General features: G+C 40.9%; 1 protein-coding gene and 1 non-coding gene across 7 annotated transcripts in view; one reads left to right on the top strand and one right to left on the bottom strand.

Annotated features, from left to right (window-relative positions):
* Ttc27 (tetratricopeptide repeat domain 27) overlaps positions 1 to 27258 on the bottom strand; it is a 220406-nt gene that overhangs the window by 172200 nt on the left and 20948 nt on the right. For 3 of the 6 annotated variants that reach the window (XM_052746271.1, XM_052746272.1, XM_052746275.1), the window contains exon 3: positions 903 to 1055. The exons of the other annotated variants lie outside the window; for them this stretch is intronic. The gene's annotated coding sequence lies outside the window, so the exon portion shown is untranslated. The remainder of the gene's footprint in view (positions 1 to 902; positions 1056 to 27258) is intronic. 6 annotated transcript variants of the gene reach the window in all.
* LOC128116106 (U1 spliceosomal RNA) lies at positions 895 to 1058 on the top strand. Its single transcript, XR_008220368.1, has one exon. It is a non-coding gene; the product is annotated as a U1 spliceosomal RNA (small nuclear RNA).

The raw sequence follows: 27258 nt of genomic DNA, 5'->3' as shown, positions 1-27258 counted from the left end.
CTCCCTTCTAGGGAGAAACCTGCTGTTACTTCATTCGGGGTCTTACAAAGAGATCATCACACTACAAGACCTCCTGAGAGTGTAAACTAGAGCTAATGAAGTTCACTATGTTCTCCATAGTAGCAGCAGTGTCCTGCTACAAACAGCCTGTTTTGCTAAAACTACTGGAATCTAAGGGCTAACTTGAGCTGTAAACCTTCAAAACTGCCCTGCAGCTAACTAGGAGCTCTGCTCCAGCAGCCCTCATTTAAATAATAATGCAGGCCTCACATGCCGGATAGTACCAGTTAAAATAATAATGGCAACTCCCAACTTGTCTATTGCTGTATTTAAAAAAAGTGTCTCTTTCTCTCTCTTTCTTCTTTTGGGTTGACTGTTAAGTTCTTGGTAATTTACAAAAATCTTGGCCAAGTACAAGAACTTCAGTCAACCCATTGCAAGAAAACAGATCCTGGTGAGGGATGCCCTTAGACCTGTATGGATTCATCAAGGTCTGCTGTCTTCTCTCGGAACCTAACTGTCTGCTCTCTGCATCTCAGCTCACTTCAGTCTGTCTCCACCCCTCCCCTCCCCTCTCCATTTCCGGTGGCTGTCTGGCTTGATACAGACTGGACAAACCGGCTGCAGCTGCTACAACAACAAAACATTTCTCCTCCGTTTTAGTTTTTTGGTTTTTTTTAACTATGCTTATCTCATTTCATGATACACCTTAAAGGATTTATTAAATTGTCATTTTCCTTATATACCATATTTTTAAATAAGAGCTCCTGTTTCTATATTAAAATAACCACCACAAGCTTCATATTTTTAAGGCTAACCGGACAGGTATAAAACCTAAGTTCTAAGTTTACAAAGACAACTAACTTATAAATTGTTAAGAATAAGTTTACTTTTATACTTACCTGGCAGGGGAGATACCGTGATCACGAAGGTGGTTTTCCCAGGGCGAGGCTTATCCATTGCACTCCGGATGTGCTGACCCCTGTGATTTCCCCAAATGCAGGAAACTCGACTGCATAATTTGTGGTAGTGGGGGACTGTGTTCGCGCTCTCCCCTGAGAATAAAAAAAAAAAAAAAAGAATAAGTTTACTTTAATTAAAGATAATTAAGAAATGAAACTTATTGATTGATTGGCCAACCTAAACTGTAAACTGTTAAGGATAAGCTGTACCAAAGCTATAAGCTAATAGAGATAATTATTAGGATACAAATTAAAACTTGATTATCTCATGAATGATCAAATTCTGTAATGTATACAAAAATCATATTTATATACATGCTAAGTATGCTAAGTTTCATATAACCAATTCATTACTTAGCCCCCTAACATTTAAAATGTTTAAGCTTTGGACAAAACTGCCATATCCCTTATTGCCAGGGTTTTGTCCAAACTATGCTTTTAGATCATTTAGATTATATTTCCATTTACCAGGTTTAAAGATAATTTGCCTTACTATCCAATTTTAAGTAAAAGATAGCTCACCTAACAGATTTCAAAATGACTTTTTACTGTTCCTTTATTAAAAGAAATTCATGCCAGGCAGTGTTGGACCACGCCTTAATCCCAGCACTGGAGAAGCAGAGCCAGGCAGATCTCTGAGTTTGAGGCAAGCCTGGGCTACAGAGTGAGGGCTACAGAGTGAGTTCCAGGAAAGGCGCAAAGCTACACAGAGAAACCCTGTCTCGAGAAAACCAAAAAAAAAAAAAAAAAAAAAGAAATTCACTTTACATTGGCTAGTCTCAATAATCAATCACCTATATCTCCTGATGAATTAAATACAAAAATGCTTTTAGATGTAAAGTTTTTATAAGGATATAAAGGATTAGATATAAAGAATGTTTAAGAACATTAAGAAATAATTTATATGTAGTGCAAGCCATTGGAATAGAAAAATATAAAAATATCTAGATATGTTATAAATGATACCTGAGTCTCAGTAAATGACCTATAGATACTGAGAATGTAAGCCTAAGTTAGATCTATGGATAACGTTTTTACTGAGGTCTGAAATAGATATATAGGCTTTAAGAATGAACTTATGTATACCTTAATATAAGAGTCTACAGACCTCCCCAGAAGGGACACTGGGGCTAATAATAGGCCGTAGCTCCCCTGCTGTACAAAATATTAAGGTCCTCCCTGGAGGGTTTGATTCCTGACCTTACTGAAGAAATTAAGATCATTGTACAACTCTCTACTAAAACAATTCAGATTCATGCAGGGCAGTGCCTGAGGGAGCTGATGGTGTGGATTCTAGTGATATGGCTTTCTGCGTTTAGGAAATTAAATATTCCAAACCAACTAAACACTTAAAATACAGGGAAAGAAAATAACTGGCTTGCTAGACATAAGCACGGATGTTTCTTATATTTCAGGAAAAGATTGGTCAAGTATTTAAGACGATTATTACTCTTTCATCTCTTATAGGCCTCAGTCAACCTAGCAGTATTGCTAGCAGCTCAAAAATATTAAGATGGTCAGATAGATAAAATTATGGCATATTCTGCCCATACGTCATCCTCCATACCTAACAACACTATGGGAAAGAGACATACTGTAACAAATGGATGTACCATTAATCTCTGCTGTGACTAATATCAGCTCAAATGCTACAGATGGGTTTTAAACTTAAAGGAACTTGAGTAAACAAGCTCAAGGCATAATTGAGCCCATTATTCCAGAACTTATAAATGACAGACATGGCCGAGGTTATCAGGATTTGTCCTAGGGGCCACTATGGCCCTCACTGCTGGCCACATTTCAGGAAAATCCATTGTTCCTTTCTGGATCAAACAATGGCCTTTGAATACTGAGAGAATTGTAACTGCGACCTGTCTGGTGGAGGAGAAACTTAAAAATAGGGCATATAAAGCCTCCCACCAGTCCTTCAGTCACCCCAATATTTGTTGTTTAAAGAAAATCAGGCTTATAAACCGTTACAGGATCTTAAGAAATTAAATAAAATTCATTAAAGCCAAGGGGATTCTCACAGCCTGGCTTGCCATCTCCCATTACCATCCCTAGGAATCAAAATAACAATGGTTATAAATTTACAAGATCGCTTCTTTGCCATACTTCCTCAACCTAAAGATTGTCAGCATTTCCCTTTTAGCTTGCCTACTCACCCTGCCATGATGGAGGCCAAAGCTGACATACAGAGCAGGAAATGCAAATTCTGTTTATCCAGGACTCATTTATTGAGCAGAGTTCCTCATTTTATATATACAGATTAACTATCAGAACCAACTGTCAATTATAGCTTCCTCACAGTCCCCCAAACTAATAATAATATATATGTAGTATATATGTGTATATACATATATATTACAATACATTTATTGCACAGATGATATTATATTTATATCAAACTGTGAAACTTATGAGTCTATAGATTGGCAGCTGGCTCTACAGGATATACTGGCACCTTTTCATATGTCTGTCCAACAATTATATATTCTCTCCCTATGGAAGCTCACCCATGAGGCTTATGTCCTTATGATTTATGGTTATGAAATAAGAAGTAATACATCATTTATTTCACTGCTTTTCAATTTTAGGAATGCCTAGAGCTCATTTATAGACAACAGCCTTACATATACTTCAAGAGCTCTTAAGAATTGGTGCTTAATTTTTCACATTTCCCACTACAGGCATTCCTTATTACCCCCAGGCCAAGACATAAAGTCACACTTAAGCCTCTATGCTCTTCTCACTGGTATCTGAAAAGGTCCTGATGTTTTCATACTGTCAGGAAGAGGATATGCTTACATGTCTTCACAGGATATTGACCCGTCTTCATGAATTCTGGATCGCCTGTTCATACTATACACTAGGCCGCTGCAGGACAAAGGCACTCTAAAGCTGCCAGTCTGAATACAGGCTGTTATTTACCTCTAGATTCTTAAATATTGAGCTTTGAATATGAATAAATAGATACAATTCCAGATCCTTTTGATGAACTGTTCATCAATGGTATAAAACTTATAGAAATATGATTAGAAATAATTCTGTTCTAAATGTATTTTATTAATTTTTGTCAAAAGATAAATGAGACTTAAGATTAATTATCAGCTGGTTGTAGATTCTTCCCAGACCCTGGGAGGGTACTATCGAGGGGCTGGACCACCATAGTCCCGGATACTTTGGTCTGTTGTGGGCTCTCTTACTGAGGTGAGTAGATGAGTGAGTGTGTTGTGTCTCTTGTGTTTCCCCAGGAAATGTCTGTCACATAATGCCATTGCTATTGTTCCATGTAGGGTCAGAGGCATGGACTCTGAGCAGAACCAATGTAGAGCCTATTCCCAGTCATGAACTGACTTTAGGCAAGCATTGGCAAATTGGTCAAGACTGGTTAGGACATAAAGCTCTTAGGAGTTCCCCTGGTTTGGCTTGAGTTGGGCCTTCTTGAGTTGACTAGAGACAGGCTTTGTACTGAGGTGGCATGTACCAGGAATCTTATGTATAGTGCTGTGAGTTATTAAAGGGATTGGTGAAAATATATGTAAATATCAATTGCTAGAATCCGGTGATAAGTAGCTGACGGTCTCTCAAACTTACAAACACCTTTTTTTTTAAATTTCTAATTAATTTAGCCTTTTTGAACTGAGAGGTAAGCATGTAAGCTTAGTGGGTGAGCACTTGCCTACATGTTGAAGTCCTGGATTTGTTCCCTTGCTCTGGGATGGTCTGTATGTCAAATGCTCTGATTGGTCAATAAATAAAACATTGATTGGCCAGTGGCCAGGCAGGAAGTATAGGCGGGACTAACAGGGAGGAGAACTGAGAGAACAGGAAGGTGGGAGGAGACACTGCCAGCTGCCACCATGACAAGCAGCATGTGAAGATGCCGGTAAGCCACGAGCCACGTGGCAAGGTATAGATTTATAGAAATGGATTAATTTAAGATGTAAGAACAGTTAGCAGAAGCCTGCCACGGCCATACAGTTTGTAAGCAATATAAGTCTCTGTGTTTACTTGGTTGGGTCTGAGCGGCTGTGGGACTGGCGGGTGAGAGAGATTTGTCCTGACTGTGGGCTGGGCAGGAAAACTCTAGCTACATTCCCTAGTATAAATAAGTAAAGATAAATTTAAAATTCCAGGAAAGGTATCAATCTATTACTCAAAAAATCCACATGTAGGTTGGGTGTGGTGATGCATCCCTTTAACTCCAACACTCAGGAGGCAGAGAGAGGCAGGTGATCTCTGAGTTCCAGGCCAGTCTTAGTCACCTAACCAAGTTCCATGACAGCCAGGGCTACAAAGAGAGATACCCTGTTTCAAAAAGCCACAAAGGAATCCACATTTATCACACACACACACTTTTTATTGTTGGTTCTTTTTTGAAGCAGGGTTTCATACAGTCACAGCTGACCTGGACCTTGCTCCACAGCAGACCTCATGGGTTTAATGCCTCAGTGTTAGGAAGACAAGGTGACAAAGTCACCATTTTTGAGACAGGAAATATTGCCAATAATAGAAAGAGGTTGTATGAACTGCTGGTACCCATCTAGTGATCTCTTACATGCTAGACAATAGGTCATCTCTAGAGTTGTGCCTTTAGGTGAAGGCCTGTAACCCCAGGTAACTGAGAGGCTAAGCAATGAGGATGGCAAGTTCAAAGGCTGCCAAAGCTACAGAAGGAATTCAAGAATAATTGGATACTGGCAAAAAACCGACATACAGACCAATGGAATCGAATTGGAGACCCTGACATTAATCCACGCACATATGAACACCTGATTTTTGACAAGGAAGCCAAAACTATACAATGGAAAAAAGAAAGTATCTTCAACAAACGGTGCTGGCATAACTGGATGTCAACATGTAAAAGATTACAAAGAGATCCATATCTGTCACCATGCACAAAACTCAAGTCCAAGTGGATCAAAGACTTCAACATAAATCCAGTTACACTGAACTTGATAGAAGAGAAAGTAGGAAATACTCTTGAATGCATTGGCACAGGAGGCTACTTCCTAAATATAACACCAGTAGCACAGACACTGAGAACAACAATTAATAAATGAGACCTTTTGAAACTGAGAAGCTTTTGTAGGGCAAAAGACACTGTCAATAAGACAAAAAGACAGTCTACAGAATGGGAAAAGACCTTCACCAACACCACATCTGACAGAGGGCTGATCTCCAAAGTATATAAAGAACTCAAGAAACTAGACATCAAAATACTGAACAATCCAATTAAAAAATGGGCTACAGAGCTAAACAGAATTCTCAAAAGAAGAATCTCAAATGGCTGAAAGACATTTAAAGAAATGCTCAACATCCTTAGTCATCAGAGAAATGCAAATCAAAACGACTCTGAGATACCACCTTACTCCTGTCAGAATGGCTATGATCAAAAACACGAATGATAGTCTATGTTGGAGAGGATGCAGAGCAAGGGGGAACGCTCCTCCACTGTTGGTGGGAGTGCAAACTTGTACAACCACTGTGGAAATCAGTATGGCGGTTTCTCAGAAAATTGGGAATCGATCTACCTCAAGACCCAGCTATAACACTCTTGGGCACATACCCAAGGAATGCTGATTCATACCACAAAGATACATGCTCAACTATGTTCACAAAAGCATTATTCGTAATAGCCAGATCCTGGAAACCACCTAGACGCCTGTCAACTGAAGAATGGATTAAGAAAATGTGGTACATATACACAATGGAGTTCTACTCAGCAGAGAAAAACAATGACAGCATGAAATTAAATTTGCAGGCAAATGGATGGAACTAGAAAATATCATCCTGAGTGAGGTAACCCAGACCCAGAAGGACAAGCATGGTATGGACTCACTCATAAGTGGATTCTAGATAGAAAGCAAAGAACAATCAGACTGCAACCCACAGAACCAGGGAAGCTACATAGCAGGGGGGACCCTAGGATGACAGTGGCTTATAATAAGTTTTTACTGAATCACTGGGCAAGCTTCAGTGAAACATTTCACTATTAGGATAAGAATTTGTACTGTATCAAGCTGATGACAGAAAAACATAAATAATAATAATAAAAACAAACAAACAAACAAAGAATATTTTGTTCTTCCAGGACCCAAGTTTGGGCTAGGAAGCTCACTGCTCCTCCAGCTTTGGGATATCTAACACCCTCTTCTAGACTCTGCAGGAACCTGCACACACATGGCATACACACAGAGAGACAAACACATACATATAAATAAAAACTAACATTTTAAAGATCAGGAATAACATAGAAAAAGACAAAAGATAAGATCTGAATAGCAAAGTTTACTGGCAGAAAATACAAATATTGTATTTTTCTAAGTTGAAATACATCTACACTCTCAGCTACTCAGGAAACTGATGCAGGACCAGCCTGGGCTACACAGTAAGTTCAAGTCCAGCCTGGACAACTTAATGAGGCTGTCTCAAAACTTAAAATGAGAGTCAGAGGCATGACACTATGGATGTACATGAATGTAGCACCTGACGAGCAAACACAAGGCCCTAAATTCAATCCCCAGTACTGGGGATTGAATATAACAATAGTCAGCTGGGTGGTGGTGGTGCATGCCTTTAATCACAGGACTTAGGAGGCAGAGGCAGGCTCTGTGAATTCAAGGCCAGCCTGGTCTACAGAGTTCCAGGACAGGCACCAAAGAAACACAGAGAAACCCTATTAAAAAAAAAAAAAAGAATATAATAATAGTCAATAAACATGGGAAATTACTTTAATTCTGTATTATCCAATAATAGGCATATACCGATTTTTGTTTGTTTGTTTGTTTTGTTTTCGAGACAGGGTTTCTCTGTGTAGCTTTGGAGCCTGTCCGGGAACTCACTCTGTAGCCCAGGCTGGCCTCGAACTCACAGAGATCTGCCTGCCTCTGCCTCCCAAGTGCTGGGATTAAAGGCGTGAACCACCACCGCCTAGCCCACATATCGATTTTTAGCAGTAATTAAGATTAAATAAAATGTTAAATGCAGTTCGTAATCACAGTGGCCATTTTAGGTGCTCAAAAGCTATGGAATATTTTTAGCACACGACAACACAGATATCATTATAATTCTGACATAAGTGTATCCCCAAAAGGCTCAAGTGTTGTTGAAGACTTGGTTCCTAATGAGTCAGTATTCAGGTGGGGGGATTCAGGGTAGTGAATGGATCATGAAGGCATGGTTTCATCAAAGGGCAAATTCATTGATGGATCTGCAATTTGACAGATTTATTACGCAGCAGAAATGTTAAAGAGGTAGGGCCTGGTTACAGAGTTTCTCTATGTAGCCTTGGCTGTCCTGGAACTCTCTCTGTAGACCAGGCTGGCCTCCAGCTCACAGAGATCCACCTGCCTCTGCCTCCCATCATCCGGCAAGGTCGAGTCTAGTTTTAAGAAGTATGTGTAAGCCAGGAGTGGTGGCCCATGCCTTTAATCCCAGCACTAGAAGGCAGAGAAAGACAGATCTCTGAGTTCAAGTTCAAGGCCAGTCTGGTCTACAGAGCAAGTTCCAGGACAGCCAGTGGTATGTAGAGAGACCCTGTCTCAGATAGATAGGGTGGGTGGGTGGGTGGGTAGATGATAGATACATCTTAGCCAGGCATTGGTGGCTCACGCCTTCAAGGCCAGCCTGGTATACAGAGCACATTCCAGGACAGCTAGACCTACAGAGAAACTCTGTCTTGAAAAAACAAAACAACAATAAAGTAGGTCCTTGGGTATAGGGCACATGCACTCCGTTGTCCCAGTTTGTCTCTGTGTCTGCGCATTGGCTTGCTAGCACTTGCACACTCTTTCCAACCCTGCCACCATGAGACTTTGTCTCAAAAAAAGGGAAGGTGGCAGCAATTTGGAAGGTGGCAGCAATTTAGTTATTGCCATGAGAAGATATCCATGATATTCATAAAGCAAATTATAGAACTTTATGTAATATACACCTTCCACCTGCTTGTATGTTTAGCAAAATGTCAATCTTAGCTAACTTTAGTAGCATTTTTTAAAATATTTATTTTATATGTATGAGTGTTTTGCCGGCATGTATGTGTGCCTGGTGTCCAGGGTCAGCAGAAAGCATTAGGCCCCCTAGAACTGGAGTTATATAGATGGTTGTGAGCCACCATGTGGGTGTTGGGAACTGAACCTCGGTCCTCTGCAAGAGAAACAAGTGCTCTTACACTGAGTCATCTCTCCAGCTCCAAACTGAGCATCTCTAGTATTTTAATATGCACACTTTTCAGTAGACTAGACTCATCTGAAATTACTTAATTCTGTTTTTTTTAAATGAGTTTATATAAATTTTATAGCATTGTTTTTTTCTTTTATTTGTGAGGGAGTTTCATGTAGCCCAGGCTATCCTCAAACTTTACATAGCTGAACCTGGCCTTGAATTTCTGATCCTGCTGAGAGCTTGGGTTGTAGACATGAGGCACCATGGGGGCTTCTATATTTGATTTAAAGGGTGTAATTAGTACTCTTTAAGTCATATTTAAAAAGTGTTTAAATTTAGTATATTCAGTAACCTGGAACAAAACACAACCATCTGTAACTGCAGTTCCAGGGCTTATTTGGCAAAGGCACTTAGCTACACTGACCCATCTTATTGGCCCCTGTCCTGGGCATGTACTCAAGTGTGCACCCTCATACATATGTATTTCAAGATTTACTTTTGTGTGTGTCCATATGGGTGTATATCATGTGTGTGCAGGTGCCCACAGAGGACCTCTTGGAACTGGAGTTAGAGGTGGTTGTGAACCATTTGACATAGGTGTTGGGAACTGAACTTCGGTTACTCTGCATGAGCAGGAAGTGCTCTTAACTGCTGAGCCATCTCTAGCCCCTGCACATATATATTTAATGTTAATGCAATTAAGTTGATCAGTCTTTACCTTTTCTTCTTTCTAGGTTTTGGGAATCTTATGAAATATTTTCCAAACCATTAAGAGATTATAAATTGTGGGCTGGCGATGTAGCTCAGTCCGAAGATTGCTTGCCTGACAAGAATGAATTGGTTCTATCCCCAGCACTGCATAGTTTCATGGCATAAACTGAGTTGTTGGTATAATCTTGTATGGGCTTAAGAGGTGGAGATAGGAGAATCGAGGGTTCAGAGTTATTCTCTGCTTCATAATGAATTTGAGGCATCTGGGCTTGAGACCCTTGGGAGAGGGTTTTTGGGGAGGGGGAAGGAGTGAGAAATGTGGGGGTATTAAGTGATTTTATTCATTTAGATTTTGAGACAGGATCTCATGTAGTTTAGGCTGCCTCAAACTGGCTATGTGTTTGAGGATGACCTTGAACTCCTTATCCTCCTGAGTGCTGGGATTTCAGGTGGGCGCCACCATGACAGGTTTATGTGGTACCTGGACTCATGCAGTGCTAGGAATGAAATCCAGGGCTTCCTGTACGCCAGGCAGGCAGTGTGCCAGCCGAGCCACATCCTCAGGCCTCCATCTGGAGTCTAACTCACTGATGTTTGAATTATTCAGTAGCTGATTTATTGATACTCAATTTCAAATAACACTGTTCCTGTGGACGGTGTTAGAACTTTCTGCTCCCTTTCTTCCTTGTTTTTTGTTTGGTTTTGAGATAGGGTCTTATGTGTAACCCAGGTGGGCCTGGCATTTGCCATGCATCCCAGATTGGTCTCCAAACCAACAGTCAGTATGAGCCACCAGTTTGACTCCAGTGAAATACATTAACATGCTATGAAGTTTTCCCTACTGTGTATTTTGTATCCTTATGTAAAAAGCAATGGGTAAAATAGAGAAATAATTTTTATCCTAGAAGGTGTGGGTTAACACCAGAGAGGCTGAGGCCGATTTGCCAGGAGATTGGAGTCAACGTGGGTTATATAGTAAGTTTTAGGCCGTACTGGACTGTGTTGTGAGACCTTGTCTCAAAAAAACAAACAAAAGAAGCAAACAACACAGCCGTGTTGTGGTCTCGTGTAGCTAGAGTTTTCCTGCCTGGCCCACAGTCAGGACAAACTCTCTCACCTGCCAGTCCCACAGCCCCTCAGACCCGACCAAGTAAACACAGAGACTTATATTGGTTACAAACTGTATGGCCATGGCAGGCTTCTTGCTAACTGTTCCTAAAGCTCAAATTAATCCATCTCCATTAATCTATACCTTGCCACATGGCTTATGGCTTACCGGCATCTTCACATGCTGTTTGTCATTGTGGCAGCTGGCAGTGTCTCTCTGACTCAGCCTTCCACTTCCCAGCTTTATTCTCCTCCTTGTCCCGCCTACACTTCCTGCCTAGCCAATGGCCAATTAGTGTTTTATTTATTGACTAATCAGCAACACATTTGCCATACAGACCATCCCACAGCACTTCCCCCTTTTTTTTTCTTCAAAAAGGAAGGTTTTAACCTTAACAAAGTAAAATTACATATAATTTGGGAATTTGGGCGTAGCTTCTCTTACTACTTCCTGCTGGAGGGGGGCGCTGTATCTTTTGGGGACACAAAGAAAATTTAAGGATCATGGAATAGTCCGTGAGGCTGTATCGTCTGAGCCAATTGCCTTGAAACCATTCTGGATGTTGGAACATCTGGGCCATGGTGTCATCGGAGACCTTTCAGGGGGTCTCGGCTGGTCAAACCTGATGTATCTTAATCTGGAACAAATCCATAGCCTTTGGCTTTCTGTTGAAACAAAAGCAGAGTCTCCTTTCCAAAGCAACACATCCTTACATCCAAATTTTTAAGTCAAGATCTCTTTAAAATATACATTTTGGCATAACTCAACAGCTTTTACAATCAAATGTTTTTCTGCAGTTAAAAATCCCAAAGACAACACAATCCAGATTCTCTGTGTAATATTCATCTTCACGTGGCTTATTTTTATATTAATTTTACTGTCTCTTTAAAGACTTTATTTTTTAAAACTCTATATTTGTTTCTATAACTCTATATATCATCTTTTTTGTCTCTTTCAAGCCTATGTATCTTTTACATACATTACATACAGATGTAAACTATTACATCTGAATCTGTCTTATTGTGAATCTATTGCCTTAAACTGCAGCAGCTGTGGCTGCTAGCTCCACCCACCTCAGCTTCCCAACATGGCAGTGGTAGTTTACCACCAGCTCTGGGAGCTATCGTGGGTCTATGCTTTTATCCAAGCAGCATGTAGCCCAAAAACCTTTTTTTGTTTTGTACCTGCAAAGGCTAAATCCACCATGCAGCTTAATGTGCCACTTGCAGAGGCCTCATTCCTGCCATACTGCAGGTCGAACGCTCACACCAGGAACCCACAAGTAGCTCAAACCGGCAGCTGCCGCTCATTTGAGAGAGACAATTAGGAACTGTTTTTAGCTCCGTTTTAGAATCTTTTCTCAGTTTTTAGGTGGAAACTCTTGCCCCACGTTGGACGCCATTTGTAGCTAGAGTTTTCCTACCTGGCCCACAGTCAGGACAAACTCTCTCACCTGCCAGTCCCACAGCCCCTCAGACCCGACCAAGTAAACACAGAGACTTATATTGGTTACAAACTGTATGGCCATGGCAGGCTTCTTGCTAACTGTTCCTACAGCTCAAATTAATCTATCTCCATTAATCTATACCTTGCCACATGGCTTGTGGCTTACCGGCATCTTCACATGCTGTTTGTCATTGTGGCGGCTGGCAGTGTCTCTCTGACTCAGCCTTCCACTTCCCAGCTTTATTCTCCTCCTTGTCCTGCCTACACTTCCTGCTTAGCCAATGGCCAATCAGTGATTTATTTACTGACCAATCAGCAACACATTTGCCATACAGACCATCCCACAGCAGTCTGGTGTGAAAGAGGACAGATGGCAAGCAGCCTTACGAGTTGAGTGAGTATTAGCTAAGTGCCAACAAGGACTAGACAGGGACCACACAGCTCAGCTAAGTTCATACTCTGAAGTGACACTTGGTTTTCACAGCTTGGTCTGATTTTAAGAGGACCAGTTAATCTGCTTGGAACCATGACACATAGAAATTGTGAGATAAATGTATATTGCTGTAACAAAAATTTGATAATAAAATGTATAGTCATGAATAAGAATAAATATGTATTGAAGCTGTATAGTGGTAAGTTAATAAAATTTGAGTGTTCAAGGCCTCAGTGTTTAAAAATGGTGAGTAAAGGCTGGAGCAGTTTGGCCCAATGGCTAAGAACATGGACTGCTCCTCCTGCCCTCCAGACAGGGTTTCTCTGTGTAGCTTTGGAGCCTGTTCTGGAACTTGCTTTGTAGACCTGGCAGGCCTTGAACTCATAGAGATCCGCCTGCTTCTGACTCCTGAGTACACCTTCCGGCAAGAACATGGAATGCTCTTGTGGAGGACCCATATTTGATTTCCAGTACCCATGGCTAGCATTTACAACCACCTGTAACTCAGCACTTCAGGGGCGATCCAATTCCCTGAGTCTGCAGATACCTGCATTCACGTGTATAGACACACATATCCCCATACAAAAGTGAAAATCTTAAAGATGATGGATAGAAAATTTACAGATGAGTAGTATGTAAGGTCATTGTAAAATGAGGCACAAGGTGAGGAGAAGGAGGACTGAAAAATGTCTGGTATATTGCTAGTTCACCTTTGAGTATTGTGAAGTATTGTATTGGAAGAGAAAGGCTCAAAGGTAGAAGGCTGAAAAAAATTGACGTGACATGTTTTTATTCTGGGAATAGTAGCTTTTTATGCAGGAGCTAGCATGTCTGTTTTAGGTGGTTGGGCCATGTGTGGGGTTTGTTACAGAGGTCTGGAAAGTCTAGTGTGACTGGCTGTGTATTTCTTCCCTCGGCCTTCACACTGTTTTCATTTTACGTTTCTTCTCCCCACATGTATTACAGATGGAGTTCCCCAGCTGAACCTTTTTCTCAAATTCTGTTGGTCTCCTGAAGTGTAAGGAGCTTTAGTGTGGTTCTTTCACACAAAAATTGTACCATTTCTTTATTATTATTTGTTTTTGTTCATTTCGTGAGGTAGAGTCTTGCACTATAGCCTTAACTGGCCTGGAACTTGCTATGTAGCCCAGGCTGTCCCTCGGTGCTGGGATCTTAGTTCTTAGTCATCATGCCTGGCTTACTTATCTTTAATGGTTTTTATTAGTCCACATTAAGTTATACATAACTGGTAATGAATTTCATTACAACATTTTCATCCATGTACATGAATTTTTATCATTTTACCCACCATTCTCCTGTCTTGTCTCCTCCTCCTGCTGATGCCCTTCCTCTTCCCCACTTTCCCTTGTACTTTCTTTGCTGTTAACAGTTTGGTGGCCCAGTGAGTTTTCATTTGGGTTGCTTACAGGTGCATGGAGAAGGGGTTATTGACAGGATTGTGGGCACTTCCCAGTGTAGCCACTGAAGAAAATGCCCCTTCCTCCTCCTCTAGCAGCCATCAACTGCCAAGATTCCCAGGAAGAGGGTGGCTCATAGGGGCCACTCCCCACTTATTTGGTTCTTTGAGATAGGGTCTCTCACTGTGAGAACCAGTCCAGGCTGACCTCAAATTCCTGTTGATCTTTCTACCTCCACCTCATAGCCTTGCCTCATGGCCTCAGCTATTATCGTAGGTGTGAGCCACCACACCTTCTTTCTAAGTTGTCTCATTTTGTGTTTGTCGTCCCCCCACAGTGCTCTAGAGAGTAGAGTATACCTACCTTTTAGAATCACTGTTTTACTTATCACCATATAGTTCCCTTTACTAACCTGTATATATTGTCATATATTTCAATGCAGAGTTTCTCTGTTTAACAGCCTTGGCTGTCCTGGAACTCTCTTGTTGGTCCAGGCTGGCTTCGAACTCACAGAGATCCCCTGTCTGCCTCCCAAGTGCTGGGATTAAAGGTGTGAGCCACCACACCTGGCATGGAAAATAATTTTGAAAGTTCAGGAGAATAGCCTATTATACTTACCATATATTTTCTCTTTATTATTATTTTTTAAATGTATTATTTTATGTGTATGGATGTTTTGCCTGTATGTATATTTGTATTCTATGTGCATGTCTGGTGCCCTTGGAGGTCAGAAGAGGGCATTGAATTCCCTGGAACTGAGGTTAAAAATGGTTGTGAGCTGCCGTGTAGGTGCTAGGAATTGAACCAGAGTCTTCTGGAAGAGCATCCAGTGAGTGCTCTTAACCTCTGAACCATCTCTCCAGCTCCCAACTCTTTATATTGTTTTTATATTATATTTTTTTGAGATAGGGTCTCATGTAGCCCACACTGGCCTGGAATTCCCTATGCAGTCAAGGATGACCTTGAACTTCTGATCCTTCCACCTCTGCTGGAGTACGTCACTGAGTCCAACTTGTTCTTTCATTATTTATTTTTCAGATTCTGATAGTATTTCTTTTCTGCCTTGAAAACTTTTAGCTGTCTTTTAAAGCATAGTCTCCTAGCAACAGACTCCTAGTTTCTTTTTTGTGGGAGAGATCCCTGATACCACCTCCAGGTTTGGTAATTCTGAAAGACAACACATGGGGCTCGGCTTTTAGTCAGACTATCGTTGTCATTTATTATGGCATGGAATTCAGTTCAAAACTGGTATAGTAGAAGCAGGACATGGTACATGGGCCTGTGACCTCAAAACTTGGGGGATACGGAGGCAGGATTTGGATTGAGACTTTGTTTGAAGGAGAAAACAACAGCAAGGCTGGGAAGATGGTTCACTTGGTCAAGTGTATACAAGCATGAGGACCTGAGTTTGGATCCTCAGCACCTACATAAAAGCCAGGTATGGGATGTATGCTTGTAATCCTAGGATTGGGGAAGGAAGACAGGCAGACCCCTGGAATTCACTGGCCAACATTGAGCCCCAGGCCTAAGTGAGAGAATGTCTCACAAAGGAAGGTGGAGGGCTGCTAAGGGTAATTAATATACTTGAGGTTGACCTTTGGCATCCACCCACGGGTACACATGTAGGAATGTGTATTTACATACAAAAAATTCAAATTGAAGTGAGTAGAGGGCAAATATGCTTGAGGTGAAATTTGGAGGAAGGTTTCAAGTGGTTTCTGAGTAGGATCACACTGTAAGTTAGTGCCTCCAGGAGTGAATTATGACGAGGAGTAAAATGTCTGTCACGAAACAGTGCCAAGGAGTTTTTTATTGAGAACAGGTCAGCATATATCACAATTCTGAATTTCTAGAAGGAAGGCAGATGTTCACATAAATCACATGGTTTGTACAGGAACATTTCTCTCCAAATCCAAGTTCTCATATACCAGTCAGTGGAGAGTTGTTGGAGGCCGGACAAAATGAGGACAGTAGTTACAGGCTTGCTCCGTTCTTTTCCTTTTCTGCACATATTCTCTGTAAGAGTAACTTTAGCTGGGTGGTGGTAACTCATACCTTTAATCCCAGCACCTGGGAGGCAGAGGCAGGAGAATCTCTGAGTTCAAGGCCAGCCTGGTCTACAGAGTGCCAGGACAGGCTCCAAAAGCTACACAGAGAAACTCTGTCTTGAAAAAAACAAACAACAACAAAAAACTTTGTTTTTTAAATTTTTTTGGCCTTTTAAGATTGTTTCGCTGTGTAGTTCTGGCTGTCCTGGAACTCTCTCTGTAGACCAGGCTGGCTTTGAACTCCAGAGATCCACCTGCCTCTGCCTCTTGAGTGCTGGGATTAATGGTGTATACCACCACTGCCCGGCAAAGAACAACTTTGTCTTGTAAAATTTTTAAGTGTGTGTGTGCCTGTGCTTGCAGAGGTCAGAATTAAACTGTATTCCCCTGGAGCTAGAGTTATAGACAGGTATTTGTGAGCTGCCTGACGTGGGTGCTGGAAAATGAACTCCAGAAGAACAGTTTGTGCTTCTAACCACCGAGGCATTTATCCAGTTCCAGAGAATAACTTTATTTTACTTTCATTGCAGAAGGGTGTTTTGTTTTGGACAGGGTCTAACCCAGACTGGTTCTTCTTGCCTTAGCCTCTGGAGTGCTGGTATTCCAGACAGGGGCCACCGTTCCTAGTTGAGTGTTCTTGCTGGGTATAGATTTTAAGGTTGGTAGTCCATTTCTATCGGTACTGAAAGTCGACGTTCTGACCTTTGTTTCCATTGACACATAGGGCTGTGTAGTTTTCAAATCATTTTTCTAAATATGTTACATAGTTTTTAATGGTTAATAAGGTTTTTTTTTTACATAATTTAGTATTTTTAATTTTACGTGCATTGGTGTTTTGGCTGCATATATGTTTGTGTAAGGGTGTTAGAACTGGAGTTACAGACAGTGGTGAGCTGCCATGTGGTTGCTGGGAATTGAACCCAGGTCCTCTGGAAGAGCAGCCAGTGCTCTTAACTGCTGAGCCATCTCTCCAGTCCCTGGAAAAGGTTTTTTATGAACATGTTTGCACAGTTCTTTGTCTCAATATATGCTTTTAGTTATTTTTTATTAGGAGTAAATTGCTAGGCCATAGTTTTAGCTTTTTATTGTTGCTATTTTTTTTTGAAATTAGAACAGGCTGTCTTTAAATTTACTATATAATCTAGGGTGACCTGGGTTCAATCCCAGTACCTACATGGCAGCTCACAACCGTATGAAACTCTAGTTCCAGGGGATCCAACACCCTCACACAGACATACACACAGGCAAAACATCAATCAATACACATAACATTTGGACTCTTGATCTTCTCTACCCTCTTGTGCTGAGATCGTATATGTACATTACCACACCCAGGTTTTTGAATTTTTGAGTTCTGTTCCAAGGCTTTCCGCATGCTTGGCAAGCATTCTGTTAACTGAGCTGTATCTTCAGCCCTGTAAGAGTTCTTTATATATTCTAGAGTCTACGTGCATGTTTCTTACTGTGTAGATCCATAGGTAAACAATATCTACAGATAATTTTTATATAGGATCTTTTGGTTTTGTATCACCCCCCGCCCCCCTCCACACACACACACGTGTGCAACAGGGCTTCTCTGTGTATTCCTGGCTATTCTAGAACTTGCTCTGTAGATTAGGCTGGCCTCAAACTCAGCGATCTGCCAGCCTCCCAAATGCTGGGATTAAAGGTGTGCACTACCACCACCCAGCTGGTTTCATCAGTTTGTAACTCTACTTTCAGTACATGAAATCACTGCTTTTGCCATGTAATAGATACTTTCTCAGGCTAATATTACTATTTTTTTTTGCTTAAAAGATATGAGAGCTTTGATGTTCAATTATGGTTAAATATTACCATGCATAATGAGAGAACTTTACACTGTAAGCAAACGTATTTCCATCTGAATTTTTCTTATAAAATTCTAATTGTTTTTGTGTTTCTAATTGTGTTTGATTTATTAACATTTCTTCCTTTTATTAGTTTCCCTCTAAATATTAAGGGGTGTGTTTTGCTTGTTTTTGACACAGTCTTGCCATATAGCATAGGTTGTCCTGGAATTCAAGACCCTTCTGCTTCAGCATGCAATTCTGAGTTCTTTCTTCTATTGCTTTCTTTGAATAAGTATTTTCTCATTAATTTTTCTCAGACAACTTTGTGTGTGGTAATGTTTTCCTGTTTACTCCTGGCTTTTCTTTAGATTATGTTAATGAATGCATGCATGTTACTTCACATAGTACCAGCCTTATCACTTTCATGTCATATTTGACTCAATAAAGGTAGAATCCATGAAAGGGAATATTACATAAAGCAGACAGCTCTAGGTTAAAATAAAAACTTGTACGGAATAGGAACTACAGAGGGGAAAAACAAGGAGAAAACCTTTTAATCATCCCGCTCAGTGCCAGTGTTGTTGATAGTATAACTTACCTTCATGAATTTAATTGTACCCTCCTCTTCCTTGAGTAACCTTGTCTTGTTTGTGGTGTCATTACTATGTAACAGTCACTGACCTTGAAGAAATAATACTGGCTATTTGGAAGGAATAAGTGCTTCTTTAACTTTGAGTGAAATCTAGCACAATTCACTAGACATAGGAAGAGTATGGCTTGAGTAGGGAGTACTGGTATTAGAATGTCGTCTTAATGGAATTTAGAAACTTGTTAGATTTCCTTCCCCTTGGTTCTTTGTGCAAGAGTCCCCTCACTATTTAGTTGTTTTCTTCCTTCCTTTTTTTCTTTCTTTCTTTCTTTCTTTTTTTTTTTTTTTTTTTTTTTTTTTTTTTTTTTTTTTTTTTTTTTTTTGAGACAGGGTTTCTCAGTGTAACTCTCTGTCTGTCCTGGAGCTCACTCTGTAGAGCAGGCTGGTCTAGAACTCACAGAGATCCCCCTGCCTTTGACTCCTGAGTGCTGGGATGAAAGGTGTGCACCACCTCCTCCTAGCTAGTTGTGTTTTCAGTTTGAAGTGCCTGTGTTCCTTTCTCTCTCTCCTTCTGCTGTTCCTCCCTCCCTTCAGCAAGATGGCTTTCCTGTGTAAAGTTCAGTTTCTAAGCTGTCACAGTGTTCGTATATAGTGAATTTGGTAGGTGGGAAAGTAGCATCTTGGCTTCATTTGGTTCCTTGGTTTCAAATATCAGGTAGTAGAAGTTTGGAGGATGAAGCAAATGTCAAAACTGTACCTGCTTCTCATGTGGGGATCAAAATTTGGAATGGCTAGGCTCTCCTTTTGTCTTTGTTTGGAATTCATTTCTGTCATTGGCAAAAGTAGTTGGTTGACTCCCATTCCCTGTTGGTTTTGATGTTCTAGGAAGAATTCAGTGTTAGTTGTTGACCTGGATGCCGGTTCACTGCTAAGCCTGCTGAATCTGATGCCTTTTCCTGATTAAATGGAGTCTGAATCCTCACAGCTAGTTAAAGCAATTTTGTTGTTGAAAAACAGAATGTTTCTATTAACCTTGCAGTTTAGACATTGTTGACCACTGTAACTTCAGAAGAATTTTGGCCCTTTTTAAAAAATGTTACTTTTATGTGTCTGAGTGTTCTCCCTGCACAGTTGGTGCTGTTGAGGCCGGAAGAGGGTGTGGGATTCTTTGAAACTGAAGTTACAAGGTTGTGAACCTTCACATTGGTTCTAGGAATTGAACCTGGATCATCTGGAAGATAATCCATTGTTCTTTACTGCTGAATTTTCTCTCCAGCCTGCCCCCCCCCCTTTTAATTTTTAAATTTTTTTGGTCAAGATAAGGATTTCTCTGTGTAGCCCTGGCTATCCTGGAGCAAACTCTGTAGACCAGGTTATCCTCGAGCACAGAGATCCACATGACACTACCTCCAAGTGCTGGAATTAAAATCCTGTGCCACCACGCCCCACTCAGATTTGACTTTTCTTTTTTTTTTAAATTTATTTCAAATTTGGCTTTTTTTTTCCCTCCTGTCCCATTAGCCACCTAGTTTATTTGATCGTTTTTCTTCCCTGGCTTTTAGGCATCTTGTGTATCTTGTGTAGCACAGACTTCCGAAACCTTCTTACTCTGCTTGTGTTCTGGTTGATCTCTGTGACTACAAAAGTATTAGTTATCCTGTTTAAGGCTTTTGGTCAGTAAATAATTCTTATGCCAGACAGTAAGAGATTATTATGTTATTAACATCTTAAATGTAAAATTAAATGATCCAGGTTACACAAAATTCAGACTCTTCATTCATCTTTTCACTTCTTGAATGAACTTACTAGAGACTGATCATTTAAATCCTGCTTTTTGTTTTGTTTTGCTTTGTTTTGTTTCGTTTGAGACAGGGTCTTACTATATAGCCCTGGCCCACTTGGAATTTGCTATGTAGACTAGGCTGGCCTGGAACCCACAAGGATCCAGTGCCTGCCTCTGCCTCTCTGGCTCATGGGTGCTAAAAAAATAAAGTCCTGCAACAATATTTCTGGCTGAGGAGTAGTATTAGTAAGTACTTTAGGAACCTTGTCCATTGCCCTTGAGTTCTTTGTCTCTTTTCTAAAAAATTATTTATTTATATTTTATGTGCATTGTTGTTTTACCTGCTTGTATGTCTATGTGAGGGTGTTGGGTCCTCTGGAACTAGAATACAAACAATTGTTAGTGGCCATGTGGCGTCTGGGAATTGAACCCGAGTCCTCTGGAAGAGCAGTAAGTAGGTGCTCTTAACAGCTGAGCCATCTCTCCACCAGCCCTGCCCTTGAGTTCTTTATACTGTTAATTTTTTAAAGATTTATTTATTTATGTATTTTATGTATATGAGTGCTCCATTTGCATGATGGAAGAGGGCATCAGACAGAAGAGGGCATCAGTTCCCATTACAGATGGTTGTGAGCCACCATGTGGGTGCTGGGAGTTGAACTCAGGACCTCTGGAAGAGCAGACAGTGCCCTTAACCACCGAGCCGTCTCTCCAGCCCTATACTGTTGATTTCTAATTTTTTTTCATGTTTGATCATATTGTCATAAGAGTAGTTTGTTTAAATTGTGTTTTGTGGTTCGAACAGTTCGAGTAGAATTCTTTTTTGTTTTTTGTTTTGTGAGACAGACACTGCCGTCCTGTGGTCAGAATAAGGTAGCTGTTTTGGAAAACAGCTAGCCTACATTGAGCTTGTGGTAAAGATTATAATATGGTGTGCCTTCCTTGGATCCTTCCCACCTTAAAGAGTTTTCCTCACTTTTCCTTGGTAAATCTACACTTGCTGTACTTTTAAAACAATAAAGAATTGTAATAGTTTAGTATTTTTGCTCAGAAATGTTTGGATTCTTCTCAGGTTTTTTTTCTCATTCTTTATATTTTCTTAGGGAGATTCAGATAATTAAATATAAGCCGGGCTGTGGTGCACTTCTTTAATCCCGACATCAGAAGGCTGAATTTGAGGCGAGCCTGGTCTACAAAGCGAGTTCCAGGACTATTACATGTAGAAACCCTGTCTTGAACTTCCTTTTCAAAAAAGATAATTAAATATAAACAAAAATGGTTATCGAAAGGAGAAACTGTCCTTTTTTGTTATTAGTATTTATGTGTGAGGTCATGTGCACACAGCTCAGAAAACAACTTGAAATGCAAGAGGCACTCTTTTCTCTTCCTCTTTCATGTGGGTCTTGGGGATTAAACTCAGGTTAAATGCTCTCACTTGCTGATCCATCTCACCGTCCCAGGTCCTGTTTCTGTTTTGTTGCCCAGCTGTCATGGAACTCATCATGTAACCTAGACTGACAGTCATTTTGTTCAGTATTCCTATCTCTCCTAAGTGCTGTAATTACAGGCACAATCCATTCTGAGGGGGAGACACCCTCTACATATGTAGTCTAGGCTGGCTTCTAACTGGTACTGCTGCCTCTCCCTCAACAGCACTGGAATTACAGTCACATACCATTCTGTCCAGCTTAACCAAAGGACTGTGGCATGTAAACACAGGTGTTTTACTCATGATAGTTTACTCTTGGCTTTTCTTGCAGTATAGTGTAGTTTCTGAACAGAGGAGTGATTTTTATAATGAGTTTTGGAATTTATGATTATTTTCTATTTCTGTGTTTTTGTTTAATTAGTAGAAATTAATATACCATTAGTTATTTATAGTGAAAACTGAAGAAAAAAACAGGCTAATAGCCCAAGGAAGGCATGCTCTTTTGTTTACTTCATCTGAGTAATGATGGTGAAATTTTTGATAAAGCTAACATCAGAAATAGGATGTGGCAAAGATTATTGGCGAGCAGGGCAATGACTCCTGCTTCAGAGTGCTGAGTGCTGGGGCTAAAGACCTGCACCACCATTTCTTGAAGCATAGTTGCGCGTGTCTGATCTTCACAGTTGCCGTTTGGGGTCTGGTGTGTGTAGTTTGTCTTTGGTGAGTTCTGCTGAGTGATTGGAAATTATGTATCTGACATTCTGATGCTGTTAGGATCCCACAGCCATGAGCAGCTGGACATGTGTCTCATTGGGTAGAGTGCTGCATAGCATATAAAAGGCCCTGGAGTCCTTCTCTAGCAAAACCCAGGTGGATGTGGAGTGTCTGAGCATGGGGAAGTGCAGACGGGAGGATCAGAAAGAAGTTCAAGAGCATTCTTGGCTATGTAGGGAGTTATAGGCAGCCTGGGCTGGAGAATCTGTCCTCAGATCAAACTAAAACAGCATCAAATGCTTGTCTAAATCCTATGAGGATTTGTGTGTGTGTGTGTGTGTGTGTGTGTGTGTGTGTGTGTGTGTGTGTGTGTGTGTGTTTTCTCGAGACAGGGTTTCTCTGTGAAACAGTCCTGGCTAACCTAGAACTCACTTTGTAGACCAGGCTGGCCTCGAACTCACAGAGATCCGCCTGCCTCTGCCTCCCAAGTGCTGGGATTAAAGATGTGTACCACTACAGCCTGGCCGGAAATCTTTTTGTTTATTTGTTTTTCAGACAAGAGTTGTATGTATCCTGGCTGGCCTTCAACTCACAGAACTGCTTACCACTACCTCCAGTTCTGGGATTAAAGGAATGTGCTACCATGCCTGGCATTAGCTTTAACTCCCAAGTTTCTACCAATCTCCTGTATATTAAATTTCAGAACATCATAATTTTTAGAACTTTGGCAGCTATTCACATCTATTTTGTATTTATGTTGGCTAGTGGCTAGTTTCCCAGTGTGATATTGGTTTATAGCTCCTGCCATGTTGTCTGGGCAGGTATAGAGAGGGAAAGGACCATGACATACCCAAAGCCTAAAAACAAATTAAGAGAATTCTCTACCTCTGTGACATTAGGAAGGGCTCCCTTTACTGTGCTTCAGATCAAAAATGACAGATTGTCTTGGAACATTTTCTGTCTGTGTCAGTGTGCTCTTGGGTTTCAGGTTGCTGTTGAGTCCGGGACAGGAGGTTGTAGAGAAAACAAAACCAGGAAATCCACTTCTGACTATACTGTGTTTTTTTCTAATTGTGGTTTCCTTTTATCTGCTCCCATTTTCAGAGTCCTCAAATAGCGATTCCATTCATTCTGTCCAGATTTTTAGTTAAATTTAATGGGAAAGACCGAACAAACTAAGCTTACTGTCTGTGTTGCATCCAAAACACTGACATAGTTTTTTTGTTTTTTTTTTATTAATTTTAATTTTAATTTTTTTAAAGGAAGCATGGATTTAGCTGGGCATGGTGGTTATGTCTTTCTTGGGAAGCAGAGGCAGAAATCCACCTGCCTCTGCCTCCTGAGTTCTGGGATTAAAGGTCTGTGCCACTACACCCTGCTAAAGTAGATAATCTAAAGATGTGTACAGTGGTAGACCACAGGTAGGGATGTGATATGGGAATGGAGACTAAGAGTAAGCAATTTCATATTCATTAATAGGAGTAATTAAAGTGTTAATTTTAACCTTTTTGATCCATTTCTGCTTCATAATTCGACTTACTGTTTGTGATTAACAGAAAATATCTGGGTGAAGTCTCTAGATATCTATGTTATAGATCTAATTATTGACATAGTTATAATAATAGACAATTATAAGAATGAGAACTTAAAATAAGAATTCATTGTTATTCCTTGCTTCTCAGGTCTTAGAAAAATACCCCAATACACCTATGAGTCATAAAGAAATTCTTCAAGTTATCCAGAGAGAAGGACTAAAGGGAATCAGGTGAGTTATTCAAGTATTACTAGTAATAATTATGTTTAGAGTATTTAATAAAGTTTAGTATATTTTGGTATTCTTTGTCTTAAACATTCATTGGTTAGTATAATGTACTTTATGAACTTCTGGTTTATTCATCTCTCAGTCCTTAGATTTTCTTTTTAAGTCATAGCATTTATAAATTCAAAAGTAAGTAAAGTAAATTCTTCATGAAAAAGTAAGTAGCTGTTTTTCAAAGCCTATGCACCTTGATTCTTAGGAAGGCCTGGAGTCATCTTTAAGGCGTCATCTATCACTTTGTGCTTGGTAATTGGACAAAAATTATTATACAGCAGCTTCAGAAGTAGGTAGTGTAAGAAGAAATACGATTTCTTAAAAAGAAGGAAATGGAAAAGATCTTTGTGTGTCAAGAGAAAGTCTTTGCTGGGCATCATCACACATGCCTGTAGTCCAAGATGCTTGAGAGAAGCTAAGGCTGGAAGATCACTCGAGCCTATGAGTTCTAGACCAGCTTGGACAGCATAGCAAGAGCCTCTCCCCCAAAATAAATAGATAAATAAACAAACAAATACATAAATAGGGCTGCCAGGATGTCTCAAGGAGGTAAAGCTCTTGCCAGTTGGGTGACCTGAGTTCAGTCTCCAGAGCTCACAGTGGAAGAAAGGAGATGACTTCCGGAAGTTGTCCTTTGGTCTCCACATGCATTCTGTTTCACACGTGCACAGACACAGACACACACAGACACACCCAGACACACACATTTAAAAATGAATGTTCAGCCGGGCGGTGGTGGCGCACGCCTTTAATTCCAGCACTCGGGAGGCAGAGCCAGGCGGATCTCTGTGAGTTCGAGGCCAGCCTGGGCTACCAAGTGAGTCCCAGGAAAGGCGCAAAGCTACACAGAGAAACCCTGTCTCGAAAAACCAAAAAAAAAAAAAAAGAATGTTCAATCTTCAAATGTAGTAGATGTGTTAATAGGGTCAAAGATAATCTTCGATTTCTGAGAGTCTTGTTATGTTAGCATATAATAGTCATTGCATAATTAAGACTATCTGTCATTAAGAAATGTTAAAATTATGCCAAATTCATTGTGTATATTGAGACAAATTTTGCCATCTACATTGGGGATATTTCATTAAGATAAGAAATTTGAGTAAAAAAATGTTAGATATGCTGGGGTGCATTTATAATCTGTTTTCAGGAAATGGAGACAAGTGCCAAGCCAGCCTCAGCTACTTATCGAATACCAGCATGGTAGGACTACCCAGCAAACTCTGTGTATTAGTTACTTTGTTGCTGTGATAAAGCATTATGACCAAGGAAACTTATATAAGAAAGCTTTCAGTTGGGTTTACAGTCAGAGAGGGTGCTAGAACAGTAATTGAGAACTTACCTCTTGATTCACAAGCATGAGACAGAGTGAGCTAGACTGGGAATTAGATGGGTTTTTGAGACCTCAGAGCACACCCCCAGTGACACTCCTCCAAGAAGGCCATACCTCCTAATCCTTCCTAAAACACTTCCAACAGTTGGGGACCAAGCATTTAAGTATATGAATCTATGGGGACCATTCTCTTTAAACTACCACACCCTGTTTCACAACATTAAACCAAAATAAGGATACAAGGTTTGTGATGGTTTTTGGTTTTTGGTTTTTGGTTTTTTTTTTTTGAGGCAGGGTTTCTTTGTGTAGTCCTGGCTATCCTAGAACTCACTCTGTAGACCAGGCTTGCCTTGAAAGCAGAGATCCATCTGCCTCTGCCTCCTGAGTACTGGGATTAAAGATCTATGCCACCATGGCCTGGCTAATGGTGGTCTTAACTATGGGCAGGGGATCACTCTGGTGTGCAAGGAGCTATTTTTGAAGCTAATACTGGATGAGAAGAGGAACACACTGTATCATTTAATAGGCAGGTAATAGGAACACCACATACCTTACGTGGACAGTTCCTCACATTGAAGAGTTGCCAATGACGTTGAGAAACACTGAATTGTGCTAAAAAATTTAAAAATAGACTGCAGTTTCTTTTTATAAGTAGCTAGTGTATGATCTATATTTTTTTTGAAAATTTGATTCTTTGGGAGTTTCACATCATGCACCCCAATTCCACTTACCTCTCAGCCCCCCTAAATCCTCCCTTCAGCCCTGCAGTGTCGTCCCCCGCCCTCCTCACCCCCCCACCCCTCACCCCCACCCCACCCCCCGCCAAGAAAATTTAAAAAATCAAAACAAAGCAAGCAAGCAAACAAGAACAAGACAAACAAAAACCTCTTCACTTCTCTTTCTTTCCCACCTCTTCAACACCTCTTCATTCATCTGGGTGGCATCGAGGGCCTCTGTGTCACACAGTACACCCTTTTGTCCTGCCAGCTTTACTAGCAGTGTTGATTGCAGTGAGTCTGGGGTCTGTAGCTAGAGTTGTCCTGCCTGGCCCACAGTCAGGACAAATCTCTCTCACCCGCCAGTCCTGCAGGCGCCTATACTTCCTGCCTGGTCACTGGCCAATCAGTGTTTTATTTATACAGAACGATATCCACAGCAGGGGTCTGGTTCAAGGCCTCTGGGATATCCAGTGGCTGCCCTGAGTCATGGAGCCCCTGTGGGTATTGTTCCACAGGACCAGTCCCTTCACAAGCTCCAGCAGGTCCTGGATGGGGTAGATGTTAGGGTGGGCCAACCCAAGGCCCTGCTGTGAGCGGATGGTAACTGAGCTGTCAGTCCAGGCCCCTGGGGCCATCGACCTCAGGTGAGAGGGTGGAGTCAGCTCCCCTACACCCATGCCCTCAAGGTTGTTTCACTGTCACTTATGGTGAGGGGTGGGGCCAGCTCTCCCATGAGGGTTGGGGCCAGCTTTCCCTGGGCTAGCAAAGGGTGGGG

The sequence above is a fragment of the Peromyscus californicus genome, unplaced genomic scaffold (genome assembly GCF_007827085.1).
Source record: "Peromyscus californicus insignis strain IS unplaced genomic scaffold, ASM782708v3 Scaffold_1__1_contigs__length_55948999, whole genome shotgun sequence".
NCBI classification, from domain to species: domain Eukaryota; kingdom Metazoa; phylum Chordata; class Mammalia; order Rodentia; family Cricetidae; genus Peromyscus; species Peromyscus californicus.
This window is presented reverse-complemented; position numbering and strand designations above follow the sequence as displayed.